We start from the raw sequence: 17,848 nt of genomic DNA on the forward strand, positions 1-17,848 counted from the left end.
CTAGAACAGGCTGAGCAAGCAGTAACATAGGCTGGGCCACACTGGTTTAATACAGCTTTGCAAAACAGAAGGCTAGATCATCACTCTGCTCACATCCCCAGCATAAAGTAAACCTGTGTCCTTTTGGTCAGAGTGCTGTGTCAGCCTCTCCAAGGAAAGAGCATCCAGGAGGATCAGACTCAGCATTAGAACTTAAGCTTTCCAGAGCTGCCAGAGCAGCGGTTCTGCCTCTCCAGGTGGACTGGCACTCTCCTGCTTTCAGAGGAAACAGCTCAGTTTATGTTCTGTGTGAGATGGTGACAGTAGAGAACTTGCTAGACATCTGCTGTATTTACCTCAGCTCTGCTAACTCACTGCTTAACAACTCCCTGGCAATTTCTGGCTCATTTGTACCCATGAAAAGAGCTCTTTCTCATTTAAATGAGTTTATGGGGTAAGGCTACCACATGGTGGAGGCTAGCAGGTGTCACTCTGAAGGTGTATCTATTACACAGGTATATGTTTACCCCTTCCCTGTATCAGTCAAAAAAAAGGAAATAGTTTCTGACAGGAGGACACGAAACTTCCCCTTTGCATCATGCTTCATCCTAGGCATGCCTGTGGCACATGTGCTCTGCAGACTGCTCAGCTTGACCAAAAGGCAGCACAGAGGGTAACAAGGAACCTACTGGAGAAAAAAACCAAGCCAACACCCATAGCTCAACAGGCACAAGAGAAAGGAGCATCTCTTCCAGCAGCACAGTCACTCCAGGAAGCAATCACTGCTGTTCCATCACAGTGCTGTTCCACACCCATTCCCCTCCTACTGTAAAATCCAAGAACCCCCACTAATCCCACCTATTCAAGAGCAGAGATTTAAAAGCCATGCAAAACACCAGTATGTCCTTGACCAGGCTGGCATCTAAGAGCTGAGTACACAATATCTACAGGATTAATTCCTGCCTGCTTAAAACTGAGGGGTACAGGGAAAGCTGAGCTTTGCAGGAAGCCATGGGGTTTTCCAGCTGCATCCTTGGTATTTAAGAAACATCAAGCTTCATACTCCATTGTATTTTTATCTCTTTGAACATAAATTGTTGGTAATCACTTAAAAGGAAGTTTTCTTAAGGTGCCTTCCAGCCAATTTTTACCAGAAATTATCACCATCCTAAAATTCTGAAAGTCAGAATCCACTTTTCAGGTCTCAGAAATAATCATCATTCCCCACTGAGGAGTACATCAGCATCTATCTGAATGCTCCCTAGAAATGGCAGAGGGAAAATACTACAGGAATTTATCTTCTAAAAGGACAGGCTTTGATTATTTCCCTAACATTTAAAGTTCTTATGGCCTGTGGCATTTGGGAGCTGTATTTTGGTGCTCAGAGTACAGAATTCCACAGAAATGACAACTAAGCTGATGGGCAAACCATCTAGTAGTACTAAGAGATATAAATACATGTCACAGAATACAAGAATTTTGTTATTTAAAATAGAAAGAATAAACTATCTACATGCAAAGTACAAGTTGAGGGTTTTTTCTTGCATATTTATGTGCAATACTAGCACTCGACAAGTGCTGAATTTCTTTTCCCCTCTTAAGTTTCTACTTTTTCTTCCTTGGCATCTATATATTAAATTGTATATACAATTCCCTGCAATGCAGGAAATGCTGCCAAATGTTTCCCTGGGAAAAACACTAGGGTAATAAAAGTTTGGAAGAAATCTGGTGAACAAACCAGATGTCAACATATTTTCATGAAACCAGGCATAAGCTATGTGAAACAGAAAAATTGAAATTACTCTGGGGGGACAAAAAGGCATTCTTCCAGATAAGTCTGTTAATTGGGAACCTTGGCTGCTGAGTACATCCAACAATTTAGCTTTCCAGCAGGAAACATTACCACTGTCAGAGACTTTCTCAGCCTCTCTGTCAGGGAGTGCCATACTTCAGGCATTCAGAGCATAAAGCAATGACAACAATGCAGAGTCACATGAAGTTGTTCCACGCCAGCTGTATAAGTTTCCTGAAATCTCATTCACCTAAAGGTCAAGAACTTGTGATACTGTACATATGAGGCCTTTGAGAAATTATTTGGAGTTCAAGTGCCTATAAGATTTTCCTCATGATTCATTGCAAAGCCAACACTTGACTGACTTGCTTGGCAATGTGACATGTTATCCACATATGTTCTGCTATGCAGGAAATGCATTTGGTCTTTCTGCTGGTTTTAGAACCAAGTAGTCCTCTGACTTAGAAAATAACTTTATGGGGGTATGATGGACTACAGCAATTTCTGATTTTACCAACACAAATTAGATTGTTTGTAACAATCCTGACTCAAGAAGATAACCACCTTGAAAGTTACTTTAAAAAAAATCAAAATTTGGATTGTCAATTCATATTTTAAATTAAAAAACTGAAGTAATCTAACCTGCAAATATCAAGGATTTGGAAAATGGTATTCTGCCAAGCCTAATCCTAATGTGCTCGGTTTTAAACATACATAACCCAGCAAAATGTAGCCTCTGGCTTAAAAACAATCCTGTATTAAAGCCATAGGTAATCTGTCTTACATAATGCTATTTGCATTTTGTAAATCCTGTTAAAAATACTTGTGACATCAAATCGATGTCTTCTAATCACAAATGCAGCATCCAAACCAGGACTCGCGTAGTAGACCCAGTTTGGGGCTTTTTCTTTATTTTATTAATAGTCTTTGTAGCATTTGTGGTATACATAAACAGCACAGTTGTATGAACTGAAGTTTAGTATTTTAATACAAATATAAATTAAATTAAATAGTTATCATCACTTATCCTTGGAAATTAAAGAGTCTAATGTTCCAGTTTGATGAATTACTTACATCCATGGGATGGGATGATAAAACAAAGGTTTGCCTCTAATAAAACAGATAATTTTATGATAGGAAGTTAATATTAAACCTTATGCTAATTCACCTTATCCCACTTAAATTTTGAACAGCAATTTAGTTTGTAGCATTAAAAAAAAACATAAAAAAATGTAGACCGATATCCAAGTACACTGCACAGGCTCCAGGTGAGCCTTAGAAGTTCCTAGAGAGCCAACTTCACTCCCCCAGCTGTGCACACAACATATATTCTGAGTAGATAAACACCTGTCTTTGGTTTAGCACTCTACAGCTCTCTAAGTAGATGTGATTAAGCACCTGAAGTCTACAAGAGTTCTCTTGAAGAACTGCATAAGTCAGATGTGGTGGGGATGACAATTCCTGAGAAGCAGAAACAGTGATAATTCTGCTGACTTCTTCCTCAGCTGTGGCACATATTTAATAACTAATGGGAGATCCAACTGCAAGCTCCCCATGAGAAGGGCTAATTGAACAGGGCTGCTGATGGTTTATTACAGAATACAGGCTCACTGGAGACTACAACCTGGCAGCCATTCATTCCCTGTTGCACAGGAGCTCAGGATGGATGAAAACTTTCACATAACATGCTCTGGGTCCTGGCAGTCAGAACCCAGAGCACAGAAGTGACTGAGATCCCATGAAGCCCAGCAAAAACCAAAAAATCCACAAAAACAAAACCCCCAAAACAAAACAAAAAGCAAACAAAACATAAACAAATGAAAGCAAACGAACAAAAAACACCCAACAACCAAAACACGACAGAACCAGGACCTCCCACTTCTTCTGTGATCCAGTCACTGGGGAAAAATAAAAAAATTTCTTTCTCCAGTACTCTGAAACATTTGTCCACAGAAGAACGACAGACAAACTTGTTCTGAAATGGACAAAAGACATCAGAATAATTTGAGTAGTTAAGGTTGGAAAGAATTTCTGGAAGTCACCTGGTTTAGACATTTGCCTCCCACATTGTTCAGCAAAGGAACAAATTCAAAGTTAGATACAATATCCTAATGATTCATTAATGCTTTTAAGGAAAGACAGACAAAGATTTCATTGGACTGGTCTTCAGAGAGTTCTTATTTTTCAACAAGATGCAAAATGCTAAAAACAAAGTTCTGTTGGGCAGATCTACCCTACACCAAATAGTTCAGATTCTGGTACAGCTGAGTTTAAGTTATGAAAACAGGATTCCACTTTATTATGCATAAACACACAATGAACACTATGTTTACAGAAATGTTCAATTATTACAGTAACATCTGTCAGAAAAATATCCTAGAGTCCAACAGGGTTCCAAGCCCTGATCTGGTTCAGTTTAGTCTGATGGTCACCTTAAATTTGAAAATACAAATGCTGCATGTGGTACCAAGTCAGGCACACACTCAGCAGAGTAACAAGTATCCCAAGGTCTCATCTCTGATTGTAGCTAAAAGCAGATGCCTGAGAGGAAAGGATACATGTGTGGCAATACTTTCCCGCCTTCATCACCTTCCCAGGGCCCAACTCTACTGCTATACAGCCTTGATGAAGTACCAACATTTGTACACCACGCTGTCATCAGGATAAAGACATCCCATTTCAGAAGCTCTAGCAGGCTGTTTGAAACATTACATGCTGTTAGTGGCAATGGCTGTAAAGTTAGCAATTAACACTAGCACAGAAACCACTTAAGACATAGTGTGCTTCCAGGAAAACAGCACAATACCACAGATTTTTTCCAGAAAGCTTGTAAAATGTGTATCCATTCCTTTATCCTGATTTTACTACCAAATTTTGGTCTAAACCAATATATTTTATATTGTAGCAAGATATACAGAATTTATAATTGTGGAGAAAAACAAAATTAAATTCAAAACATCATACAGTTACCATGGCTGTGTCTGTGTGCACACCCAGCACACTTACTCACCAGCCTCCAGCATGGACCAGGAACTGTTCAACTGAAATCTCTCAAATCAGTCCCTTGTAGCATTTGCACAGCATGATGACTGAATAAACTCTCACCTGCCTTTATAAGAAGGCAGCTGGTAAACAGGACCTCTTCAGCTGGGAATAATGGACAGTCCCTGAAGTTTCCCTAGGCTGCTCCAGCTGTGCACAGGCCAACTGGAGCTGCTTGCAAGCATGAATAGCATCTGATGTCAAGAATCCAGCATTCCCAGAGACTCCCTCAGGCGGCTGAAACTGTTCCTATTTACATGGCAATCTCCTGTGTATATGCAAGACAGCCAGGAAATGCAACATGGAATAGAGTTTAGGGTAAACTGAAAGAAACAGATCATGCGTAATCAGCAGAAAATGTTTTGTGGAGTCTCATTTAATCCAGATTAAGAGACTTCTACCACCATGTGATAAAGGACCATCAGACCGTATCCAAGAGATTAGATCCCTCAAATGAGCATTACTCAACACAACAGAAACCAGTTGATTACCTTTCCCATTCACTCTTTAAACAAACAGCTGTCTGACTATGCAACAATATTGAGAAAGTTATTTGGAGACAAGGGATTACACTGTCTTTTTCAAGGAAACACTATGGTCATCTCACAAAATTTGTCAACATGTTAAGCCTACTTCATCTGCATCTGTGTTGCTTCCTTAATGGTTTCCAAATTTAGGCTTCTGGTGTAGTACCTAGAAATACTTGTTTTCTCAAAGTTGTATTGAACTAAATGACAGCAAATGATCAAAAGGCCAATTCAAGCTTCAGATCAATCCTAGAGGCATTATTCCCATTTTACATAGATGTTAGACTAGAAAAAGCCAGTAACACTGAGACATTTTCATGTAATTTTAAAATAATGACACCAGATGGAAAAATAGAACTCCAGTCATTTCTCACACATTTTTCTGAAATAGCTGAAGTGAATTCACTGCAAGTTCCTGCAAGTACTTTAAATTACTACCCAGACAGGATCAGAACAGTATTTCCCAAGTGAAGATTGCACCTACCACTCTCATTACAGGCTCTCAGTCAGTCCAAGCATGATCAGCTTCACAACTCTGGCTTCTCAAAAAACCCAGCCATTACAGACAAGTTTGTTCTTGGTCTGATTTCTTCATATACACTGTTAGGCAATTCCAACAGTTTTTCTATTCCTTAAAGATCAATCATTACTGCTTTGAATGACAGTGATGAGCAGCTGTAATCCCAAACACAGGTTACACCTTAGGACCAGTGGGGAACCAGTGCTGATGTGCAAGCACAGTCATCACCCCAGAAGGTGTCACTCCCACCCTCATTCCCCTCCCTACAAGCATAGTTTTATTTCAATTATCCAAGGCAGTAAAGGGATCAGATAATTATTAGAAGTTTTAAAAGCCACAGGGATAACACATGCATGCACAGAGTAAATTACAGAAGAACCCTCAGCAGTGCAACATGTCAAGAAAGTCAGCTGGACTGTTGACTATGAATGAACACAAATCCCTTCACTAATACTGACCTCAGATCAGACAGCACAGCACAAAAAGTTACTCTCCTGCTCTCTTATGTTTGTTCACAAAGAAGTCAGTTTGGGGCACTTCTACATTTATAGCACAGTTACAGCATAGCCTGAAAAATAAATAGAAATAACCTTAGCAGAAATCACAACTTGAAGAATCAACAGAAATACACATAATGGAAAGCTCTTTATTTAAAACTACTGTATGATGATACTTCTAATGATTGCAACTTGCAGCGTAACATTTAAAACCACTACCAGTTCCTGGGACAGCTGGCTGGATGTGCAAGGGAAGCTTCACCCAAACCCACCCCGTTTCAAAGTATAACAAAAATGAATGAAATCTCAAAACTCATCACCTTTTGTCATCAAGCTTTGTACCTAATCAATAACTTCACTACAACAGAATATCATCCATTCATGCTGAAGTCAGTGAGGATAATCTGGCCACGCTGGTTCTCCAAATTCAGTATTAGTGGCATTGTCCTCAGCCATCTGCAGGATATTACATTTTCTTTACGGTATAGTTGTTAGCTTTCCAGTACTGAAGCTACTGAAGCACTATTCAGAATTAAACTAGTTTAATCTATGTTTTCCTTTCCACATCACCAATAAGATTGATCACCTCAAATGCAGCTTCACTAACAGCAAAGGAAACTTTTGATGAGCAAGGTATGCTACATGAAGGGCTTCTGAAAGCGGAATACTTATGCTAACCGTGTGTACTTTCACACAGAGTTTTTAAACTGTGACACTAAACAGTGAAATAATAAAACAGCAACAAAAGTCACCAATATGAATCTATTTAGTGGAGCAGGCTTTAATATCTTGAAAAGCATAAGTGTTAGAAAACTGTACTGCATAGTACCCATCAACTGTGTCTAGAAGCTGCAATCATACATTACAATCTCATTAGGACTGGTAATGGATGGACAGATAGCCACAGTCTCAAAGAACACACAGAAATTTGCAAAATATTTTTATATGAAAACTCAGAAGTCGTTAGACAAGAAAGGTTTGAAGATACTTCAAAGTCTGACCGTTTGATTATATTAAAGTATGTAAGCCTTCTTAAAAGGCAACTGTAAGTTTTACTTTACATTTCTGTGCCTACTAACACACAATTGCACTCAAAGTAAGATTTAGATACTAATTACTTGCCTATGCCTGAATAGCAGGTATTTAAAAATCCATCACTGGATGGTAGAAAAAGCAATGAAGGGATAAAGAAGAAAAGGGAGTAAAAAATGTTGCTCTTCTGGGTCCTACTTATAGACTTGCAAGTGTTTCCTTTTGGGCTCTGCTCAATTCTTTGTTAGAGGATTAGTGTTCAGAAATTGAATTACATTACTAAGGTTGACTTACATTTTCAGTTTTGTCTGAAAAGGGATGGGTTGTTCTTTCCAATGACATTTAGTGTTAAAAATTATCAATATATCTATTTCCCATAGTAATATTCGAATGGAAATATATTGAAAAGTACTAAAATGTTTAAATTCCAAGTCATATTTCAAGGCTGTCACTTCAGTACCTTTCATGATTCATTATAAAAATAAATTAATATTAAAACTGGGGAGAATTACTGAAATTATGATCAAACACTTCCTAATTCCACTAATCTGAATTCTATTTTTGAAAAGGATCAAAATTAAAGTGGTGCACTAGCTTACCATAGGGAATTATAAATTATTTCCCACAACGACAGATATTTATCTTTGACTAATAAAAGTAAATATTTAACTATTTTTAAATATACTTTAAGAAACAAAAGCCTCACTCCATCCTCTCTACTATCCAGGATAATCCAGGCACTTAACTTCAGGGATCATTATTCTGCATCTTCAGAGAGATACGTTCTTGTACTATTTTGCAATTTTCATTCCAGTGTTCTGTCACAACTCAGATGTGTGCAGAATAATCACTGGAGCATAAATCAAGAGAGTGTCACAGAAAGGTCATTTTTACACTTGTGAGCAGCAAGTAAAGGAACAGATGAACAGTCTTGAGGAGAAGAATCTTACAAATCTTTTTTTCAAACTTAGTTCTTCACTAATTCAGACAATACTTCAGAGTTATGAGCATCACTCACTAAAACTACAGCTTGAAGTTTTGTTTTAGTAAACAAGAAATCATAGGACCTATTTGTATGTAATTAACTAGGCTTCTTCTCTTTGCTCTGTTTCCCCTCACTTTATCTTCACATTTTCTTCTGGTTTCAGCACTTTCTTCCTCTTCTCTCTTCCATTTCAATAAATATGTCTTTCTATTGACAGTCAAACAAGGAAGCTACCTATTAGTTTGCAATTTGAACTTTCCCATTTATAATAATTTTAAAATTTGTATTTATTTACTTTAGCTTGCTGTCTTGAATATGATTAGTAACTGTTGGGCTGTCTTTCAATACAATCTCAGTTAAACTAAGTGGGTAGGGGAATTCACAGGAATGTTTGACTCTTAGGACAGCTTTACCTCAGGAAAAAACCCACACATAAATGTCTGGGTAACATAATGAACACAAAGACTAATCTTCCTACTAATGTGAACTTTGGCATTAGCCCTGGCAGCCACTTAATTTCCAACAGATTGTGATGCTGCAGATGTTCTCAGCAATAATGTTTCTGCCACTGTATCTAAGGGATAGAATTGAGCCCTTGTAGAGAGCTATCAAGCCTCATAGTTTTAGCCACTTTACTTTTTTTTGAGGTGCAAAAAATCAACCAATTATTGACTGCAACTCTTATTTCATTTTCAAGTGTTTCTATGTTTTGAGACATGGGGGGTGGGGGGAAGCTAGGACGCATTATTCAAGTGAATGAGTTATTAAGATTTGTATATTCATATTTAATCCCAGGATACCATTTCAGATGTCTGATTCTGTCAATTCTGGATGTGATGAGAAACCTAGTCCTGTATTTCAATGCCAAGAAGGTGAGAAGCTTGTGAATTACATAAAACTTTAGTAGTAAAATGAACCAGCATAACTGGTAGAGTTGAGATCCCCAGAGAGCAACCAAAGGTCTTTTAAGACATGATTGTAAAAAATATTCTGGCTTCAAAACAATGAGTTAAAGGCTATCCTTTCCTCACAAAAACAGTCTAGGTTTTAGAGGAAAATAATTAAAAGAAAAGACACTATCACTGTCACTTGAGACAGTGCATGAGCAGTAAACCCCAAAATATTGACTTACTTTAATTAAACACCTAAAATCCTATCAAGTTAGCTATTTATAAATTACTAGACATAATTTTTCACTAAAATCTACACTACAGCTTTCCTGGAAAAGGCTACTTTACTGAAGCATTTAATTTAAGGTCTGTAACATTAAATATTTTCCATAATACTCTGAAGAGCAAAATTACACGCTTTAAAGGACATAGATATTATTAATAAAATAAAACTATATGCAAATCCTGGGGTATATCTGGGAAAACATGACATTTAATTCAGAGAGATTCTTTATTCTTTTAACTACAAGGGAGAAACTATTGAGAAAGGAGTCTACTTTTCATTTCCAAATGAAAAACATGCTCAAATTAAAATTACTGGACTCAATATAAAGGCAAATGAGTTGAGTTAAAGAACTCATTATTTACAGGTAAACTACATGATCTGATGAACTACTCTGACTTCCACTGCAGAGATAAAAAACTTCAGGTAAGTTCTAAGCAGACGTATTTACTTTCATCTTAAACACTAAACAGTGTTATATTTCTGTCAGTGTATGAAAATGTGTACCTTTTCACTGTTTTATTTATTCAGTCATTATCTCACTGCATTTTTATAGGCATAGACTCCTTTCTAAGGATTTTGGGTTGGAGTCATTAAACACAGTGTCTGCCCTCTGGTGGTCACACTCTTCTTTTATGTTCCAACATTTTTATCCCTTTTCAAGTTAAAAATGCACTTCATACAACAACCACCTACAAGGTCTAATAGATATCTAGCTTTTAGTCACCTTGGACTGGCTTGCTTTCCAGTTAGTCAAATGTCTACGTTTCAACTTTATCATGCAGAAATAGCTCACATGTAAGTTAAGACATTCCTCATTTTGTCCCTGTCTAGAACCAAGTTTAGATACCATTTTTTAATCACCCCAGCTACATAAAAGCAGAAAACCAGAAACCTGAAGTTTCAATTTACTTTGAGATTATAAGTTTGGTGTTGTCTGGGAAAAATGTTACGCTTCATAATACATTGAAATATTGGCTACTAGACTCCAAGGGCCATAAACACATTAAATGCTTCTGAGAGAAAGCAGGGATATTTGAAAGACTATTTTCACATTACAGGTGTCAGAGCTGCACTGTACAGAAATTTCTATAAAGACACAATCACTACAGTAGGCAAAAAGCACACCAAAGTATACATAAGGTACATACAGCTCCAGTATGAATGGTGAGTTCCTTCACAAGCCCAAAGTTGTCCCAAACACCCTTGTAGTACAACTGAGACCGAGTTGCAGCAATAGTGATAATTCTTACCTGCCTTTATGCCCTAACCAAACCTAGGCCAAGGGAATAATAATGACACCTGCATCAGAAAGAAGCTTGGAAGACTCTGGATTGCCTGTAAGAGCCCAAGAACGTAACACGGAACCACAAATACACCGCGCTGGAAAAGGAGATCAGGGACCTCTGGTTCAGCTTTTCTTGGCAAAAGCACAGTCTAGACTAGACGTCCCAAAAGGCTGTCCAGATGCATCTTAAAAGTGTCCAGTGTTGGGGAATCAACTGCTTGCCTGGGGAGATTATTCCAATGGCTGATTGTTCTCATTGTAAAAAACTTCCTCCGTGGAGAGAACACAGCCCTTCACAGCAGCTGGACCAGAACACAAAACTCACAGCTCCAAGACTCAAGAATGCCTACAGGCTTCAGGGTATTCAGCATTGCATGAAAAACCTCCATTTTTGTTCTCTTTTTTAATGAAGAGTTCTCTCTTGCAAACTTACTCAAATCTTGTACAGTTTTGAAAGGATTGGAAACAAAAAGGAATATATTTTGCTTTTCTGAGCTTCAGTAGGAATTACCTAGTCAGAAGAGATGAAAAATCAGTAAAATGGCTAGCACAGCCTATCAACATCTCATCTCGCCCAACGGGAAAACCAGGTTTTGATTTTTTTGTTGCCATGCAAGAAATTCCACAAAATATACCAAACTCAGCTGATCTCACAATTTAAAAATTACTTCAATTTCAAAAGAGCACCAATAAAAGAGGATTTAACTTCCTATTATATATTTAGTTTGTCCAGAGATCACAGGACTGGTCTGCAGGTGGTGGTGGGGCTGGGTGGAGGGACCCACAGATTCCAGCTTACTCAAAGAGGCAGTAACCAAGTCACTAAACCTGTTTATCACACCCAAAGAAGAGCCGTGGCCAAGCTTTCCTCTTCCTGCTATCACTTGAAAATTCTAAGAAGGAATGCACATCAAGCACCTCCTGTACTCTGATTGTTTTAGAGATATGAACAGCAGGAGGGTGGGAAACTACTTTTTAGTCCTTCTAAACTGGAGAAACAGTGAAGAGAACCATTGATCTTGTTACAAAGAGAAATTTGTGTACAAGCCTACTGATGAACACCACTGAACTCTTAAACATTCTTGCAAAGTGGTCTTTCAAGATTTGTTTTGCCTTGTCTTTTGAATTTTGTTGGTTTCTACTACCCTGCCCATGCTACAACGCTCAGTGGGGAAGGCTCCCCTCGGCCAGCCCCTGTGCTCTGGTCAGTTAACTCCATGGATTGTCCTCCACCACCAGAACTGTTTCCTGACTCCAGGTCTGGGACGGAAAGGCTGACTCCTGCACTCACTGATTACACACCACCTCTGCAAATACACAGACACACACAGAGCCCTATAGGGCTGAGACATTGTAAAGGCAGTAAAGGGCATTGTAAAGGCTTCCTCTACACGAACCCTCGGAATCAGGCTGGATAAACACAGCAGCACTAAAAACACAGAGAAAATAAAGTTTGAAGTCAGAGGCACAGATCAGAAAAGACAATCGGTACACATGTATAAACACTGTCATGTCCTCACTTAGGTAACAGTCTAAAGGAAAATGGTATGTTAATTTTTTGGTTGGCTGTCCAGAAAAACCTAATTAGTGGCCAAAGACTAACTCATGCTACCGGGAAATTATGGATCAGCTTTTTTTCCTCAAACAAGCTGTTGAACAGTTACAATTACATACTTTAAACCCAAGGAAATTAAAAGCCATGTATACTTAGTGATGCAGAAAAAGTATAAGGGCAACTCAATTCCTATTGGGAAGGATCCAAATTCAGCAGTCTTACATGAGTATTTACAGAATTTAGAGAGACAACATCTGTACCAATTCTGTCTGATGTAACTGACAATTTAGACAGCTAGTTCCTTTCTAATGAGGCTGTTTTTTAAAGTTATCACGTCCTCATAACTTGAACTAGCCTTTTTTTCCTCTCTTGGCTATTTTTATGCATCTGAAATGCTTTGCATCAAATGCTGCTTTTTTTATATAAAGTTTAGTTGCTTAAAGGAGAATGGGGGTACTGTGAGCTCTTACAAAAACATTTTATAATTCAAGCTGTTATGCTTCCATACTAAAAAGTTAACAAGGGGAAAGCTGTAACCACATTATGAATTGAGCCATTTCAAAACCAAAACAGTGTAGGAAAACAGTGTATTCACAAAATGAATGCTAAGATACGTCCCAATTCATACAGCAAACCAAAAAAAAATTGAAAGCTTCTTAACAACAGTTAATAGAGGATCCAGATGAACATTTCTGTACTTATCCAACATCTACTAGAAGGGAGAAGCTAAAGATCAATCCAGAGGAGTATTTGCAATGCAATTAGGCTAGACAAGTAAGCCTGAATGTATGCCAGCTGCAGGAGTCTGCACTTAATTCACACAATCAAATGTCTAGTGTGTCACACAGTGTCTAGCATCAGTATCTCCAGTACTAAAAGCCTCATCAGATATGCACTTGTTTACTGAGTGTCTAATCAGGGTCTGAACACATATCTAGCTGTACCTTCTAGCAGCATATATGCCAGTCCATCACCATCTGTCAGTTAAAGCTCCCGCAGACAGAAAAATATCAATTCTAACAAATGTGTTCGGTGCCCAAACTAAGCTATCATTCTCATTTCAATATAAGACTTGAATTCCTTTTCAGTGTTCTTCAACTCTGACCCAGCTCTACCCCCTCCTTCACTGAAAAGGGCAAAGACAACAGCCCAGCAAGTGGGACAGGCAAAACAGACCTCCTTTGTTCACTTTTTCCCTTTCAGTTTTCTATTGAGGTAAATAACTGAAAGCTCAGCCAGCCTCCAGTAGCTCAGAAGAAAGCAAGCGAGCTAGCTTGCAACTATCCCTTCCTGGTTAACAAAGTGCAGGACAAAACTTACGGTGCATCGTGTTAATCTTATTATTGGAGATTAACTCCTTACAAATTCCCTTAATATCACATTTATGAGACAGTATTCATAAATGCAGAAGTTGCAATGTCCTTAACACTGAATTGAACAGGCAATACACACACTTACCAATTTAAAATGCAACAAATTATCACTGCAGAGAAAGTATTAACAGAATTTTTTAAATACTATCAGCCCACTCAGGAAGGCAAAATCAAATTCATTGCATATTGCCCAACACAATACCTCCCACATTATTCCCTCAGCTTTCATTACCAAGATATACTTTCCTCTGTATGACTTCCCATTTTACCAACTCTGTTCATAAAACATGAAGAAATGAACAAGTCCAGTGAAAACTGAACAGCACAATTTCACTGAACTATGTCAGCATAATGGAAGTAATTACAATTCAAGGTGATTTGAGACAGATTAATAAAATTACAGAATAACAGCAATTTCACAGGTGCAGGCAAAACAGATTTCATTTTTAGGCTGATTGAACTATTTGAGCTCAATCAAAATGCTCAAAAAATGCCAAACCCTTATTGTATTCAATATCTTTTATGTCCAGATCCCATGGCGAGTAATTTCGCTAAAGCAGGAAGAACAGGCAACATGCATTACCTGACTTGAAATCGGAATCCTCAAAATAATAAAATCTGACAATTGGAGAGACATCTCATTAACCCCAAGAAACTCTTAACTTGGTTACTAAAGCTTCGCTGTCACCTTTTTGAGCACCAAAGAGAAACACCACAGTGCAACAAGATGGCAGGAGGTATCAGTGTGCACCACTGGATTTTTTTCATTTTCTGAAAATAAAGACCATTAAAAATAGCCAAATTTTCTTATTACAACCTTTTTTGTCAAACAAGCTGTGGTATATGTGATAAATAATACACTTTCTCCAAGAAGATATGGAACAGTATCTAAAGCTCGGATTCTGGTGATGCCATTCACCTTGAACATTATTACTTTTGAATAATTCTGCTGAGGCCAGTAATGCTAATGACAGAACTAAGATACTATTATGAGTCTGATTAGTTGTGGATTTATCTGTGAGTTGTGAAGAAGGTTTTAGCTCCATCCTTAGCACCAGCTGGTGTACACTACTCCACCCTCCGACGTGGTGACACAACTGCACAGTCTGCCTTTAGCTGCACTGCCTTTGCACCACCCAGAATGTGAATCCATTCAATGGATCCCAAGCTCTGTCACCTTCTGGGTTTGCTTCTTTACATTCAATATTCTCAGAATGTAACTCTTTCCCACTTCTATACTAATATAGTCTGACAGCTAATTTTAGACACACAAGAGAATTTCAAAGTACTTTGAAATTCAAATAAGTAACTTTCACAGACTTTGGCATCATACTCATTAGGAGCTCTGGTCACTTGCATTGCAATTTCTATTCAAAACTAAACAAATGCCTGAGGTGTATTTGCACAAATGATAACATCAAACACATTAGAGAAATATTAAAAAGGTGCTGCACCTGCAAGTCAGTTTTCTGATTTCTAGGTCCTTTAAGCTGTGTAACACTGAACTACCCTTCTCTTTCCAGCTGATATCTTTTGCCAAAGAACAGCAGCAAGACAGCCTCTTGGCATATAAGCTGCTCTCAAACTCAAAAGACAGTCCAGATGCTTTCTGATGTCGTACAGTGACCTGTTTTATGCACAGACCCACATAACTACTATCCATAAATTATCATATCTATTACATTAAATTATGGGAGATGTCAAAATTATTAATGGTGTACCTATTAGATACAATAAAGTTTTCAGGTTTCATCCACCTTTTCCATAATATACTTAAGAATCAAAATCAGACATAGAGAAAGAAATGCACAAAGACCGGGAACATTAGAAAAAAGAAACCCAGGTGTTTAACACTGGCTTGTTCTCTCAGTAGGAGGTTGTTTTGAATAAACACACAAAAGCTGGACCTTTATGGATAAAAGAATACTATGTCATGATCTATAGGCTTCACTGCAGAGCTAAATATCACATTTTCCATTGTTTTATCCAACTACACAGAGAGCTAAGCAATAGCATTCTTTTCACAGAGTACTTGTCAGTATGGAACAGGTTTATTGACTGCGCTGAAGCACACTATGATCTTAAATATTTAAACAGCTTGGTATTATTAATCAGGTACTGCTTACACTTAGACTCCGAAGCCTTGGTTTAAACACATTCGGACTTCAAAACTAAGACATCTATGCTGAAGACCTCAGCGTCAGCTGAAGGTTTGGTTAATTATTACATTATAACCAAAGGACAAGTGCACTCGGTGCACAGACTTCACCGTGCTATTTTGCATTATTCGCCTTCAAGAAGCCAAAATAGGGAAAACACGAAAAGCCCGCAATTCAGACACACTGTAGCTATTTTATACCTAAATAAAGTCGCAACTGTGAGGAGCCGGGAAAGGAAAAAGAAAAGTAGGGGCGATAAATAAAGGCGCAAGAGCCGAAAGGCGGACGGCGGCAGTTCAGCACCGACAGCTCCTTCCTCCGCACACGCCCGGCCCTCGCCCCCGCCGGGCAGCGCACGAAATGGCGACCGAGCCCGCCCGGGGATGGATGTGGGCGCGTCGCAGCCGCGGAGCGTCTGCGCCCGGTCCGCCCGGCCCTACCCGCCCGCCCCGGGAGGTGCCACCGGCCGCCGCCGCAACAAAGCCCCGCAGCGGCCGCCGCGGCACCGGGCGGGCTCAGCCGCTGCCTCTTCGCCCGCCCCCTCGGAGGAGCCCCGGCACCCACGGAGGACGGGCGGCTCCTCGCCGTCGAGCCGGCGGTGCGGGGGGATGGATGTGGCACCGGCGGTGCGGGGGGATGTCACACTGGCGGCGCGGGGGGGATGTGACACCGGCGGTGCCGGGGGGGTGGATGTGACACCGGCTGTGCGGGGGGGATGGATGTGACACCGGCGCGATAGCGGGCGCGGCAGCTCACTGTGCGCGATGCGCGGCGCGGTGACAGAGACGGCCAGGTCGGTACTCACGGGAAGGTGCGGCCCCTCTGCCTGTGGAGAAGAGGGTCAAAGGGATGCTCGCGCTCCTGCTGCTCCCGCTGCTGCCCGCTCGGCAGCCCGGCGAGAAGAGCCGCGGCGGGCGCGCTCCCGAGCTGTCCCCTCCCCTCCTCACCGCCCCCGCCCCCGCCGCGCCGCGGGGAACGCGCGCTCCCGCGGGGGGGAGCGGGAGGGGCGCGCGCGTCTGCGCGAGTCGCGCCGGGGCGGCGCGCGCGCGCGGCGCGGGGGCCGGGGCGGGGCCGGGGCGGGGGCGCGGGTCCCTCGCACCTGAGGGGGCGCGGGGCGCGTCCATCTTGGGCATCCCTGCCTCCTCCCGCTCTCTTTCGCTCCCGGCCGCCGCCGCCTCGGTTAAAAGCGGGGTGGAATCGCCACGGTAGCACTGCTCAGGGGCTCCCGGACCGAGCCGGCCCTGAGCGTCCCCAGCAGCGCCCGTGCCCGGCAGGCCCCCGGGCGCCGCCTGTGCCTCTCCCGGCCGGGGACAGCCGAGCACTCCCCGCGGCACCCCCGGAGCTGCCCCCCCGGCAAGGGCGGTGTTTTAAATAGCCGCATTATTTTAGCCCGGCAGTGCCCCTCTAAATAGATGGTTTCAAGCGAGTTCCCAAACTGGAGACAAGGATATTATTTTACACTCGAGAATTGTCCTGTTGAACTCGTTAAATTTACAGTTCACAAGTTCAGGAAGGCGGGCGCTTGGATGCGATCACTGAAAGGGAAGCTTTGCATGACACCATTTGGAGAAGAGTCGGGAACGGGGCTCATTCCAAGTGAACCCTTCTGCTGAGCACACAGAGCTCTCCTTCCTTTTCACGTCGGTTCATTTAATGAACGACATCAGAAATTCTTTTAATGTAGCTTTGAGTCTGCCATGGACTGTGCTCAGTATGCTCAAAATTAATCCAACTATACCTTTAACATAGTAAATGTGATTAACTGCTGCTGCTGAATTTGCCTTTGGATCAGCTGCTGTAGGAATAGCCTTTGTGCATTGCAAGGTGGCAACTTTTGCAGTGGTTAACCATTATATATTTCAGGGAACAGCTCTCAAGGTGAACTTTACAGTGATAACTTAATAATGCAAAATGCAATGCCTAAGA

The 17,848-nt window shown here is 40.6% G+C and overlaps 1 protein-coding gene across 24 annotated transcripts in view; it reads right to left on the reverse strand.

The window, feature by feature from the left end:
- NRCAM (neuronal cell adhesion molecule) overlaps positions 1-16,850 on the reverse strand; it is a 145,634-nt gene extending 128,784 nt beyond the window's left edge. For all 24 annotated transcript variants that reach the window (XM_030960484.1, XM_030960481.1, XM_030960480.1 and 21 more), the window contains exon 1: positions 16,728-16,850. The gene's annotated coding sequence lies outside the window, so the exon portion shown is untranslated. The remainder of the gene's footprint in view (positions 1-16,727) is intronic.
- Between the last annotated feature and the right edge of the window lie 998 nt (positions 16,851-17,848).

This window comes from Camarhynchus parvulus, chromosome 1A (genome assembly GCF_901933205.1).
Source record: "Camarhynchus parvulus chromosome 1A, STF_HiC, whole genome shotgun sequence".
NCBI classification, from domain to species: Eukaryota; Metazoa; Chordata; class Aves; order Passeriformes; family Thraupidae; genus Camarhynchus; species Camarhynchus parvulus.